The sequence below is a fragment of the Rhamphochromis sp. 'chilingali' genome (genome assembly GCF_963969265.1).
Source record: "Rhamphochromis sp. 'chilingali' genome assembly, chromosome: 15".
Classification (NCBI taxonomy): domain Eukaryota; kingdom Metazoa; phylum Chordata; class Actinopteri; order Cichliformes; family Cichlidae; genus Rhamphochromis; species Rhamphochromis sp. 'chilingali'.
Window position 1 is genome coordinate 8,321,890 of NC_137942.1, and position 12,455 is coordinate 8,334,344.

Consider the following 12,455-nt stretch of genomic DNA (forward strand, 5'->3'; position numbering starts at 1 on the left):
GTGAACCTGTTCTACTCTGTTTCATTTTATTCTAGGGCTCCACTGGAGTAGTTTTGTGTAATTAATGGTTCAAAAAGTATTTATTTATCTTGTACTGGAACTTGAACTTGGCGTGGGGTTTCTGAGTTCACAGAGCTGTGTGCCTCAGATGACCAATAAATTTCATTTCAATGACATCATGCAGAGCCAGGACTAGAAAAAAAGTCTCAAATGCAGACTTTAGAAGAGTCTGAACCCTAACCTTTTCACCTTTAGAGATTACTTGCACACAGGCTTTCTTCATTCCTTGATATACATGACTCCTCTTTAGTAACGCTGGCATCTTGTTGGCACACTATATATACTAATATATTTCTAAAATAAACAAATAAATGACTTCACTGCAATTTTCCCACTTAGACAAAACCATTGAGTGGACCAAAGTGAAGCTTCTGATGAACCAGTTTTGGCACCTGGACAGTCCTGGTACAGCCGATTGTCAATTTGCATTTCAGAAGCTACTTAAGATACTGAATAAACTGATTGAGGTGTAATGGGTTTGCCACACCTGTGGTTAATCACCTTTGATTACTTGTCAGGGATCTGTCCTAGAATAGATCTGTGCTCACTCAGTAACAGCCACATAGCCTTTAATAAAGGACTGCAGAAATTTCCATAATGAGACTGACATGGATATTTTTGCCACCTCAGTGTAGGTGGGGGAAAAGGTTTGCTGCTGTCCAGAGATGAAAACTAAGCTGCTGCTACTGTGATGTTGATTTGTGCGAGCCATGTTTGTCGAAGTTGGGGTTTATGTGCATTCACTGTCAACATACTTGTTTAGAAGTGCACGGAAAGGGATCAGATGTCCTCAGGTTCACAGCTTCAGATATACTCATGTTTCCTCTCCTAGTTTGCCGTGAAAAACAGCAGATCTACACTGTTTTCGCTTTCACCTCAGTTTCCTAGCTATTGATTTCCTGCGGACTTGGGGGTTCAATTTGTCTGAAGAAGAACAGTGCACTGTTTTGATTCTTCAAAGACAGTCACTGAGGCATCCCTGGGTTGCAGATCTTGTAGCACCCTGCTCACTTCACTGAGAGAATGAAGACCCTCAGGAACCTCTGAGCTTTTTTCAGTATTGCAAATGACCGTTGGTCAAAAAGAGAACGGTTTTGTTTTGATATCAGAATTTCTAACTTCTACATTGGCGATTTTTTGATGCCGAATCTGATGTCACAACAAGAAATTGCCATATTGACGGGATAACATTTTTGAATATTTATAACAGTAAACAGACTGCAAAATGGTGATGAGGTAGTGGAGTGAATGAGAAGAGGGGGGACTATGTGAACACAGCAGTTTGTGTGGACACAATCAAAGGAAAGAGTGAGAAAGTACAGCTGGAGTTTGTGTAGTGAAACAACCTGTAGTTAAACTGTTTAAAATAAAAGGGGTATATATAAGCTTTATTTAGATGTTAGCGTCTGTTGACATCAGCTATCTACAATCTTTTGGAGTTATTAAGTCGTATCTGTACTTTCAGGTATCTTTTTCCTTGCTTTGGCTTGAAAAGGACTGTATGTGGCTTTTCAGAGAGCAAGTGCATGCATTCCTCCGCTCTCTTTATCTTGTGTTGTGCACACTCTGTGACAGCAGTGTCTTTGCAATTGTTAGCCCAACCCCAGTAGACCCTGTTTTGTCAGCAAAAATGCTCCCAGGAGCAGAGCACTGAAAGATTCCCATTCTTCTTTTTACTGAAAGGAAGAAATATATAGTTCAATTATAGGGTCTATCAGGCTAGCGTGAGTTTGGGATGGCTTAAATTGAACTGGTGGGAGACAAAGCCAAGCTGATGAGTAATATAGTACAAGTGGAGCTCCCTGTACCCTCAGCTTTTGCCTCCTCACTGACTTAACATACACACTGAATCATTAGTAGAATGAGTCTTTTAATATGTACGGCTCAAGTCAGGATATGTCAGAAGTACTATAGATGCAGGAACTTGCCAAACAGGTAAGAAATGGAGAGAAAGACAGTGAATCAATTCTGTTAACAGAAGTGATTTAGTGGATCAGCGAGTCGATATGTGCGTCAGCTGCGCGAGTTAAGAGTTGATGTCTCGGCTGCTGCTGCAGGGCTAAGAGGGATTTTGAACCGGAGGAAGTGGAGTTAATAAGGAATCTCAAAGAGCAGAGAGCTGGCCTTGCTTTCTTCATCCACTCGTGGCCCACCAGTTTGACATGGAGGATAAGGGGCCTCCAGCAGAGTGCAAACGCACATCACCCACACACTCCTGCAACGCAGAAATGAAAATCACCTCAGCTGTAAATGAGAAAATGGATAGAGACAGATACCGCTGGAAAAAGTGCACACACTGACGACACAAAGTAAACAGTGTGAAAGCATACTGAGACTGTGGAAAGAATAAACAATCTCGATTTTCTAGAGCGGCTAAGGCTTCATATGGTAAGAGCCTGATAATCTGACTTCTAATCCAAGACCAGGCCCCCACTGATAGGTTTGCTAAGCCCTGGTTCATTGTGAGGATATGGTAGACGTAGATCAAAGAGGGCAGTTGAATGATATGAGCAATTCTGAGTCAGCTGCTACGTCAATAGTGGCATCACAGGCTCATCTTCGGTACCAGAAGTGCTATGAGGCTATCTGTGGTGACCTGAGCCTCACCCATCAATATCCAGCCCCCCACCCTCATCACAGCCTGCATGGTTCAATAAGAGACACAGTAAAACAAGAGTGTGTGCCTCAGAGTCAGCCCTCCAGATGGTGGAGGTTACTGTGATCAGCATGGATTACATGTCTTTCCACCCTGATCAATGAGAGATAGAGGCAGGGGTTGGTGGCTTGGTGGGGTGGAGGAAGCTTTGGTACCACCTCCTGCAGGCTGTAATGACTCTGATAGCTGTTGGGGGCAGGAGAAGAGCTGTTTGCTGTGCTGGATATAAAACAGATGATTGTTTTCATAGGAATTACATATGAAAGCAAACTGAAAACACACAATCCACAAAAACACTATCTCATTTAGGCACACTGTTAACAATAAGCACAAACATTACACAAATAGCTGACAGGCATGAGTAAAATGTACTAACAGCGAACAAAAACAGTGACAATATTCCTCTCATACTGGTTTCAGTGGCTCCTTGTTAAACTCATAATTTATAGTCCTTCTCATCAACATACACAGTGCTGAATAATCAGGCCCCATCATATCTTAAAGACTTCACGGTACTATTTTATCCCAAAAGATCATTTGTGCAGGTTTACCCACTTGCTACATGTCGAGCATTTTGAAAAGTGCAGTAAGGTGGATCGTTAACCTATCCGGTTCATTTCCTTTAGAGCCAGCTCCCAGTTTGCCCTGGGGGGAAATTATGGACTAAAGATCAGGTTTAAAATGTTCATTTTATTGTAAGGATAACAATACCTTTCATCATATTAGTTATGCTGCTGTAGGTTCAGGCTGACAATCTCAAAACTGCAAAGCCCTGTGAAACCCTACAACAAAACCTGACATTCAAACAATATTTATTTGTCACATACACAGTCATACAGGGTACAACATGTAGTGAAATGCTTGTGTCCAAGCTGCGGACGTAGCCAGGCCATTCCAGGGCTTGTTTTAGCATGGGGGTCTAGCCAGGACCCTTACTGGATACCGGGTGGGAATCAAACTTGCAACTCCCGCTCCAAAGGTGTGTAGTCTTACCACTACACTATCCAGCTCCATTCACTGCCCCAGAAATGTGACAGCATCACGTTGATGCACCCCACAGTTATTATGATTGGCCTGTTCAGTACATTCAGTTCCTCCTGTGCATTTTGGCTGTTTTTTCACCATAGTCTTTGAATTTATCAGTGGGAAAATGACCTAAACATAATAATGGATTGGATTTATATAGCGCTTTTCAAGGCACCCAAAGCGCTTTACAATGTCACTACTCATCAAAAATCAATATATATAATCACAAATGCTCAAAAAATCCTAAGGGAAGATTGCTAAAACAACTAGAATGGGATTGAAGGAATATACAATGAAGTGAGGGACAAATATATTTGACCACAACAAAGACTGGAGACCTAGGAGGGAAAGAGGTCTCAACATTTTATTTGTTTCTATTGGCTGGCACCGCATATAAAACATATATAACAGGACATAACCACAAGGTAATTAACACATAAAGCACCAGCACAAGGATAAGTCCCGGAAACAATATCAGCCAGTTACATAGACTGCATTGTAGGCTAAACAATGATTCACCACAGAAGTCTAAATCAAGGTAGACACAGGTAAAACCAGCGGGGGTGTGGAAGATAATGACAAGGAGAAAAACCAGACATACATGGAAACAAGAATCCGATGGATCAAGAGCCAGTGTAATTCCCAATGTATAACAGGAAGTTGAAATGAGATAAAGCGATTAGCACACAGACCAAACAGAGGGAGGCAAACTCAGGAAAATTCTGGAAACCACAAAAACAAGAAAGATTGTCAATAATCTAAACAAACCAAACTCAGTAAATACTACACAAAAACTCAGGACCGTGATAGTTTTCATTGTCAATAATTTTCCATAAGGAAAGCTCACTGGAAGAAAAATGCTACTGTGATGGAACAACAAATCTTACAGGTACAGTCAGTTCAACCTAAGCCCCCAGCAGATGAATGTAAAGTAGATGATATAGAGCAGATCCAAAACACTGTGAGGTGCCCATCTAACTTGATGGCTGTTAGAGCTGCATATTCATTATTTGTTACTATCTGACATTTGGGTGACACATGCAACAGAAAAAAAACATCTTTCACCTGCTGTTCTGAAATTGTCTTTTGGGATGTTGATATTTTCTCCAAAGATATCCCCACTGCTCAAACATTTATGCTACAGACAGCAGGGCTTTTCATTTTTATTCCAAGCTTTATCTTTTGAATTACAGCTAAATCCACCTACTATTTTATATGGTAGAGCAAACAGTGGGCGCATGTTTGCCTATGAAAAGAATCATTCTTATTCACACTCTCAGCAATGGCTTATATCATAATTAACTTCCCTTTTTTCACTAGAAAAATACTAAATAATATGTCAACCAAGGTTGAAGCAAGGTGAGGGCAAACTGTCCTACAATTCAACTAAAAAGCTTTTATAGAGAGTGGTTACTCTAAAGATTTTGCCTCAGATAAATCCATTGCACCCAAATATTATTACTTAAACTAATGCCTTTCATTTATTAAAAGCAACCAAATAAAAATAGCTTGCAGTGAGGGGGTGGGCTTTATTTTTCACTGCTTCCTTGCCTTGGATTTAACAGTAAATTCCCAAACCTTGCTACAAAAAAAGTGAACATGAATATTGCTCCAATAATCCTGACATTCAAAAGCCCGGAAAGTGATAAGGGACAAAGACTCAACACGCTATCCAGATTGGGAAACTAGTCATCTCAGTTATAAATAATCCTGATGCCGTGAAAGCAAATGAGTAATACTCTTACTTCTGTCAATAATGATGACTGTTTTGCCTTTATGTAATACGCAGGTCCCACAGATCTCCTCTGAAAGGCTGTAGTTGTGTTTAGCAGCTAACAGATGTGAACGTGAGTAAGTGACTGTATGTGAAGCAGGGTGTTACTGAAAAAAAGCACACCTACAAAAAAAAGAGAAAAGTCAAGAAAATATTTGCATATTCATGAATGCTGCTCATTATGAAGGCTCTGATCAAGTGATTTAGCTGCTACCCTACCTGAGAAGTTCAGTTGGACCTAAACAAGCAACCTTTTTAAGGTTTGTTGTTGTTTGGAGTGGTTGAGGTGGTGTACCTGGCCCCGAACACTGAGCCAGTGTTCAGCCCCAGAGCACCGCCATTCAGCAGCAGCTCAGCGGCATAAATGCACCTCTGTGTATGTGCATCTGTTTGTGTAAGTGAGTGTGCCATTCTAACACTGGAGCCACTGTGAGTGTGAGTCATTACACATCTGTGAATGTGTGCGTGTAGGCATCTAAGGTTGATGGCAGCGAGGCAGACTTCTGCTGCTTTCTGTTAATGAACATAATGATTTTACAACAAATCAAAATTAGATCAAATGAAGCTCAACACAGATGCTGAAAGTGCTACTGAAGAGGTTCTGCCTTCTCATGTTATTGTAGGTGTTGAAAATTGTGATTCCCCTCCCATCTATTATTCCCATTTGTCTTCCAACTTCACTGTGCCAGATCCATTTCTGTTTGGGCACAGGGCTCAGAAGGGGGATTCAGGTGTCATGAGGGGATAGAAAAGGGGTCTACAGAGGGATGCCAAGAGACAGTAATGGGTTCAGTTGTGTCACATCTTGGGATAAGCACCTTTGGTCAGGCATGCCAGTCAGGAGAGTTGAGAGAGGAAGGCTCTAACAATGGGAAATGGACAGAAGGCAAGTCTCGAGATCTACGCAGCTCTGTGTGCAGCTGTCAGAATCCCTGACCCCTACCAAGTCCACCGCCACCTTTCTGTCACATCTAGTCTCACACAGAGCAACAACCCAGGCCAGCTAAAGGCTCTGGGGTAGACACATACCACTACTCCAACTAGACAGCATGGCATGAAGGTCAGGTTTACATGCCTTTTAAAATAAATATAAACTTTTCATTGCACCCATCAACCAAAGCCATGCACAGCTAGTTACTTGCCCACCTGCTGTGCACCTAATCCCCTCAGTGTGTGGAAGAAATTCATAATTTATGAACCTTATGTGTTAATCCATTCTCCTTGAAGAGCTTTTTTTAACTGAATAAATTCTTCTGACGACACCTTAGCTGTGACTTGTGATGAAATGCCTTGTACAAATTTCAAGATTGTGTTGAATATGATAGCACATCTACTTTTCCATGACAGAACAGTGATGTCCTCCAGTGCCAGGCTACCCCCAGCAAGGTTGAATTTAGCTGTGTGTTTGTTCTGGCAGACAGAAATGTGACAACATGTGCGTCACAATTTTAGCACAAAACTTTTCAGACAGTCCAACTGAAGGTCACGGTACTGCTCTGATTGGTTTTACAGCACAGGTTGAAATCAAGGGTATCAGTCACACAGAGAGAGGGATAAAGACTGAACCAGAAAGGTCAACAATCTACCCACACATGTGTAGATTCAGTCTTGGACCTTGCAGGCTCCAAGTGTGTCGGCTCCTCAGCTTGAGCACACTGGTCACCTTCGCTCAGCAGGTGACGATACCACGTAACAGTAACAAGGAAGATGATCATTAAAAAAGTCAAAGTAAATAAGCTAGTGGGCAGCTGAACAGCATACGAGTGAAACCAAACAGAAAATTACACTCAGCAATATAAATGCATGTGGATCACAGAAAATCTTTTTCAAATGCACACATTGAAAAGTATAAATATATCCATAAAGTCTTGACATAGTGGTAGCAGGAGTACCATGGCAGTATTCGTATTCATCTGTGTGTATGCTTAGCGTTCTGTTTAAAAGCCTTCAAGCTTCAAGCTGGTCTCTTGTCCAAGCAAAAGAGAAGATAACCTGAGGACCATCAAATCAAAAAGAGGGAGATGCTGTGGCCGTTATGAGAATGTCACTGTAAGCCTAAGTGGCTTTACATCTTTAAATACTCACACACAGCCTGTCAGAAAATATTTATAATTACCGATATCAGAAAATTCGAGCTCCCATATAATGCTGTCTCTCTCACTTTTACTTTGCTCATATCATACCATTTTTAACACTTTTCTCCTCATTTTTTTGTTGTATTCTATTTATAGTCTCACCAGATGTCTCTGCAGACCTGTGGAGTAAATAATTACATTTCTTCTTTCATGTAAGGTGCCATCTTCCCCACAAAGTAACATCTACAATCTCACAAACAATGCCCATAGAAGAAAAGATCTTTTCAAGCCCCCAAGTAGATGAAATGTAGTGCAGACACAGAGGGAACCCTCTCAAATCTACCGCTAATGCTTCCTCCAAAATGACCCCTGTGAGATGAACAAGGCTTTTCAGCCCTGAACCCTACAATGAGTATAAAGGCACTTTAAAGCATTTTGCTGAGACACGTTTCACCGCTGGCTGCCAAAGTGGAGGTAAAAAACTAGTAACCACAGCTAACAAGACAGGCTGTTTTTTGACGTCTTCTCTTTACCATCAATGGCAACAACAAAACCTAAGCAATGCATCAGTCACTCACGCACACCCCATCTCCACCCTAAACTATATGCCATAGTTTGTAGTAGGTCTACTGTTCAGTGAAGAGAAAAAAAAAGCCACATTATTTTTCATCCAATTTAAAAACTTCTAGCATCCTTTCATAAGCGTTAGAGCAATATTACGTGTTTTACCTGAAATGTCCAAGTGACTCATTTAAAAACAATTTCTTACATTGAACCTGCTCTGCTGTGCATGCACTTCTACCCACATCCACGCAGGATGATGTAGGTGTAGGTCAACTGCTATTGGGCTAAACGAGAGCTTTAGGTGAGATAATGAAACATTATCAAAACATGAATCAGCGCTGTGCTGAATGTGGCTGCCAGTTATTTTGTCAGCTATAATTCAGATACAGATATCTATTCAATTCAGTTCAATTCAAGTTTATTTATATGGTGTGAAATTAGAACTGTTGGCTGTAGGTTCTTTATACTGCAGGGTAAAGAACCCAACATCAGATCACCTCCTACGAGCAAGCGCTGTTAAATATCTGCTAATCATTTGTTTGAATAATAACTTTTTCTTGTTATTCTCAAGCTAAATACACTCACTGGCCACTTTGTTAGGTACACCTGTTCAACAACTTACTAATACAAATTTCTAATCAGTCTAATCTAATTAATATAATCACATGGCAGAAACTAAATGTATTCAGCCATGTATGCAAGATGACCTGCTGAAGTTCAACCCAAGCATCAGAAATGGGAAGAAATGTGATTTAAGTAACTTTGAATGTGACATTCTTGTTGAAGAACAGGCTGGTCAGAGTGTTTCTGAAACTGTTGATCTATTGGGATTTTCCCACACAACCATATCTAATGTTTATAGAGAAAACAGAATACTTTGAGCTGATAGGAAGGTAACAGTAAAGCAAACCACTCGTTACAAGCAAAATATACAGTGGAGCAACTCTGAACAAACAACACAACAAATCCTTAAGTAGATGGGCTACACCAACAGAGGAGAACACCAGGTTTCATCTTTCTTCTATCAGCTAAGAACAGGAAGCTGAGGCTGCAAATTGCACAGGCTCATCAAACAGAGGATTGGAAAAATGTAGCCTAATCTAAAAAGTCTTGATTTCTGCCTCAGCATTTGGATGATAGGGCAGAAACAACTGCTGTAAACAACATGAAAGCATAGATCCATCCTTTCTTGCATCAATGGCTCAGGGTACAGTAGTGGTGTAATGGCGTGAGGGATATTTTGTTGGGACACTTTGGGCCTGAGCATCATTTAAATGCCACCTTAAAATGCCTAAGTGCAAGCTGCAGACAATGTCCATCCCTTTATGACCACAGAGTATCCAACCCCTGGTGACTGTATCCAGCAGGAAAACACACTGTGTCCCAAAACTCAGATTATTTCAGGCTGGTTTCTTGAACACTACAATGAGTTTCCTGAAGTCAAAATTCACCAGATCTCAATCCAACAGAGCATCGATGCAATGTGGTGAAATAGAAGATTCACATCACGGATGTGCAGACAACAAATCTTCAGCAACTGCATGATGTTATCATATCAATGTGATTCAAAATCTCTGAGGAATGATTCCAGCACCTTGCTGGATCTATTGAACAAAGAATGAAGGGGTTCTGTGAGCAAAAGGGAGTGAAAAATTAGGTTAGATCAACAATTCTTAAGGAGGTTTGAAGTAGTGCGAGGCAAACTTTACTTAAAAGTTCTCTTTCTACAGATCATTTATATGCTCAGAAAGCAAGTAAACAATTGCAGGTGGCAACATTAAGTAAAATGTAATGTGGTTTGGAATTAAGTTTCATAAACATACTTCAAAACTGAGGGAACAGGAAAACTTAGAAAGTTGTGTAATGATAAAACAAAACACCTGATGGGCTGCAAGGATAATTGGATTAATAAATAACAGACTGTGTAGAAAAAAAAACACCGCAATAAGGCTGAGTCTTCAGAAGTAAACATGGTTTAACAACTTTGTGAGCAAATTGTTCAGCAATTTAAAGAATTTATTTTCTCAATGTAAAAATGGCAAAGGATTTGGGAATTTCATCATCTTCATAACAAGATTAAAACAAATATACAGAGAATGTAGAAAAAACATTAAAAACTGATACTAAATGGCTGTGACCTCAGCCAGTGTATTATAGATAATACATAACACTGTAGCAGACATCACTGCATGCTCAAAAACACAAAAATCCCTGTCAAGTAATGCAATTCATGACTGCACTGCACTCAGAAAAGCCACGGAAATTAACTGTTTTTGAAACATGGGATGTATATGTATAATATAAAAATTGTGTTTTACATGTCCATATTTATTCAACTTCATGGTGTGCACATATGAGGTAAAAGAGCAAGACTCCAGAACTTTACTCTGAAGCAAGGGGGAAACTATTTGTTTGAATTGCTATCCTGTTAATTAGAAATCAAACAAAGTGAGTTTTTTCTTTTTTCTTTAGAATTCATCTCTTCATCATAAAAATGTAGCTTGACCTAACAGTATAGTTTAGGTAACAGGCAACTACTGGCAATGCCTTTTCCAGATGGAACTTGCACTTTGCACACATGTCCACAAACACTGCCATTACTGTACTGTAATGCTGAAAGCCTGTACTGTAATAAATGGCTTGTGGCCTCATGGCAAATGTATCGTTACACACTATCTCCTGTTGGCACAAGCTGTACAATGTCAGACTTTCTCCTCCAAAAGAAAAAGAGGTGGCAAGACAAATTACAACATTCATCATCAGAGTAATTCAGCAGGAGAAGCCTTCTCTCAGAGGTTCTCACCATAAATAACCTCCGTATAGATCCGCTGCACTTTGTGAAGCACTCCAAAATCGGCCTTGTGATATTTCACTTTATTTATTCATTGCAGCAACTACTGGGCAGTAAGAATACAACAAAAGAGGCATTTCGCTGAAAATCCATCAAAAGTGCCAAAGGAGAGTCAGAAACCACTTGCTAAAGAAAGCTGGAGATGATTCCAACAATATGCCAACAAACATGCCCTCCTCCCATAGTACCCCTGTTTTTGATAGTTCATAAAAGCACTGATAAAAAATAAATCTTTAAAAGTCCAGAAATCCTCCATGAGCAAACGTCTGTTATTACTGCTCCCACTAGACCATATGTGACAGAATTGCGGTTAATCGAATAGTAAAAATAGGTCCCATGTGTCACAAGAGATTGCATGCAAAGCCAGTTTTACCTACTTCATAAGCAAAAAATTCTGGAGAGTGTAGTACGATGTAATATGTGCCTTTTGCACAGGTTACATAGCAATAAGACAAGATGAACACGTAAAGCTAAAACTAAAGGAGTCTCCTCAACACTATCAAGGGCGATAAGTCTTATTTGATTGCAAATGTAATTTAATTAGGTATTTAAGTATTAAGTATTAGAAAGCTTGCAGTGCGTGAAGCCTCTGTATGTAACGTGAAGGCAAAAGTGCTCTAGAATAACTTCATGTTTTTACTGACAAAGGGTATCTTGTTAAGTCATATAAAGGGGTGAGGGGTGCATGACCCACAGTTGAATGTATACCAACAAATGAATCTTACATATATCTTTTAGATACCTTCTCTTTCGTTAGTTTTTAAATTATGTCTCAATCTCTTTTTTCATTTTATTAAGCCTATTCGGGAGATTAGTTTGCTAATATTATTTTCAGAGAACAAATCAGTTAAATGCATTTTCCATACGAAACAAGTGATAAGAAAGAGGATTATTCGGCGGCTGCTGCTGATGCGCAATTACGCATAACCTCAAAAATTCACAGTCTTTCGCCAAACCCTCCTAATCCTCCAGCGACTGAGAAAATAAAACTTTACATGCACTAAATGAGCCCTTTACTCCACTCTGTCTGAAACCGGCGCATCCACGCACCTGAAAATCCCGCATCATTAAGTCAGTTCAGTCCCGTGAAAACTTTTTGCACTCGGCAGTCTTCTTCACATGTCTACACTCAGAAACGAAGTCGCTTTGTCTTACCGGTCCCGTTTCGTTTCCGAGTTTCCCGGTGCTCGTCGGTGCCCGGCAACGGCAGAAACAGATGGCTTGAGACTGGCAGCCACGGCAAAAAAGCAAACCTGTCCAGTGCAGCGGTTTTGTAAAGTTTAACACGGTGCGACAAGCTTTGGAAGGAAGTGGCTTTTCACAATAATGGCATACCAGTAGCACTAAAGAGTCGTGATAGACTGCCAGGCCCGCGAGTTAGAAATTTGCTTTCAGATGCGAAAAAAAAACATTTTTATTTAACTTTCGGCCTCAGTTTAAACTGCATTA

General features: G+C 40.2%; 1 protein-coding gene across 2 annotated transcripts in view; it reads right to left on the bottom strand.

Moving 5' to 3' along the window:
- The window catches only part of znf385c (zinc finger protein 385C), a 163,541-nt gene extending 151,309 nt beyond the window's left edge, over nt 1-12,232 (bottom strand). For both annotated transcript variants that reach the window (XM_080904758.1, XM_080904759.1), the window contains exon 1: nt 12,162-12,232. The gene's annotated coding sequence lies outside the window, so the exon portion shown is untranslated. The remainder of the gene's footprint in view (nt 1-12,161) is intronic.
- Nucleotides 12,233-12,455: the final 223 nt, after the last annotated feature.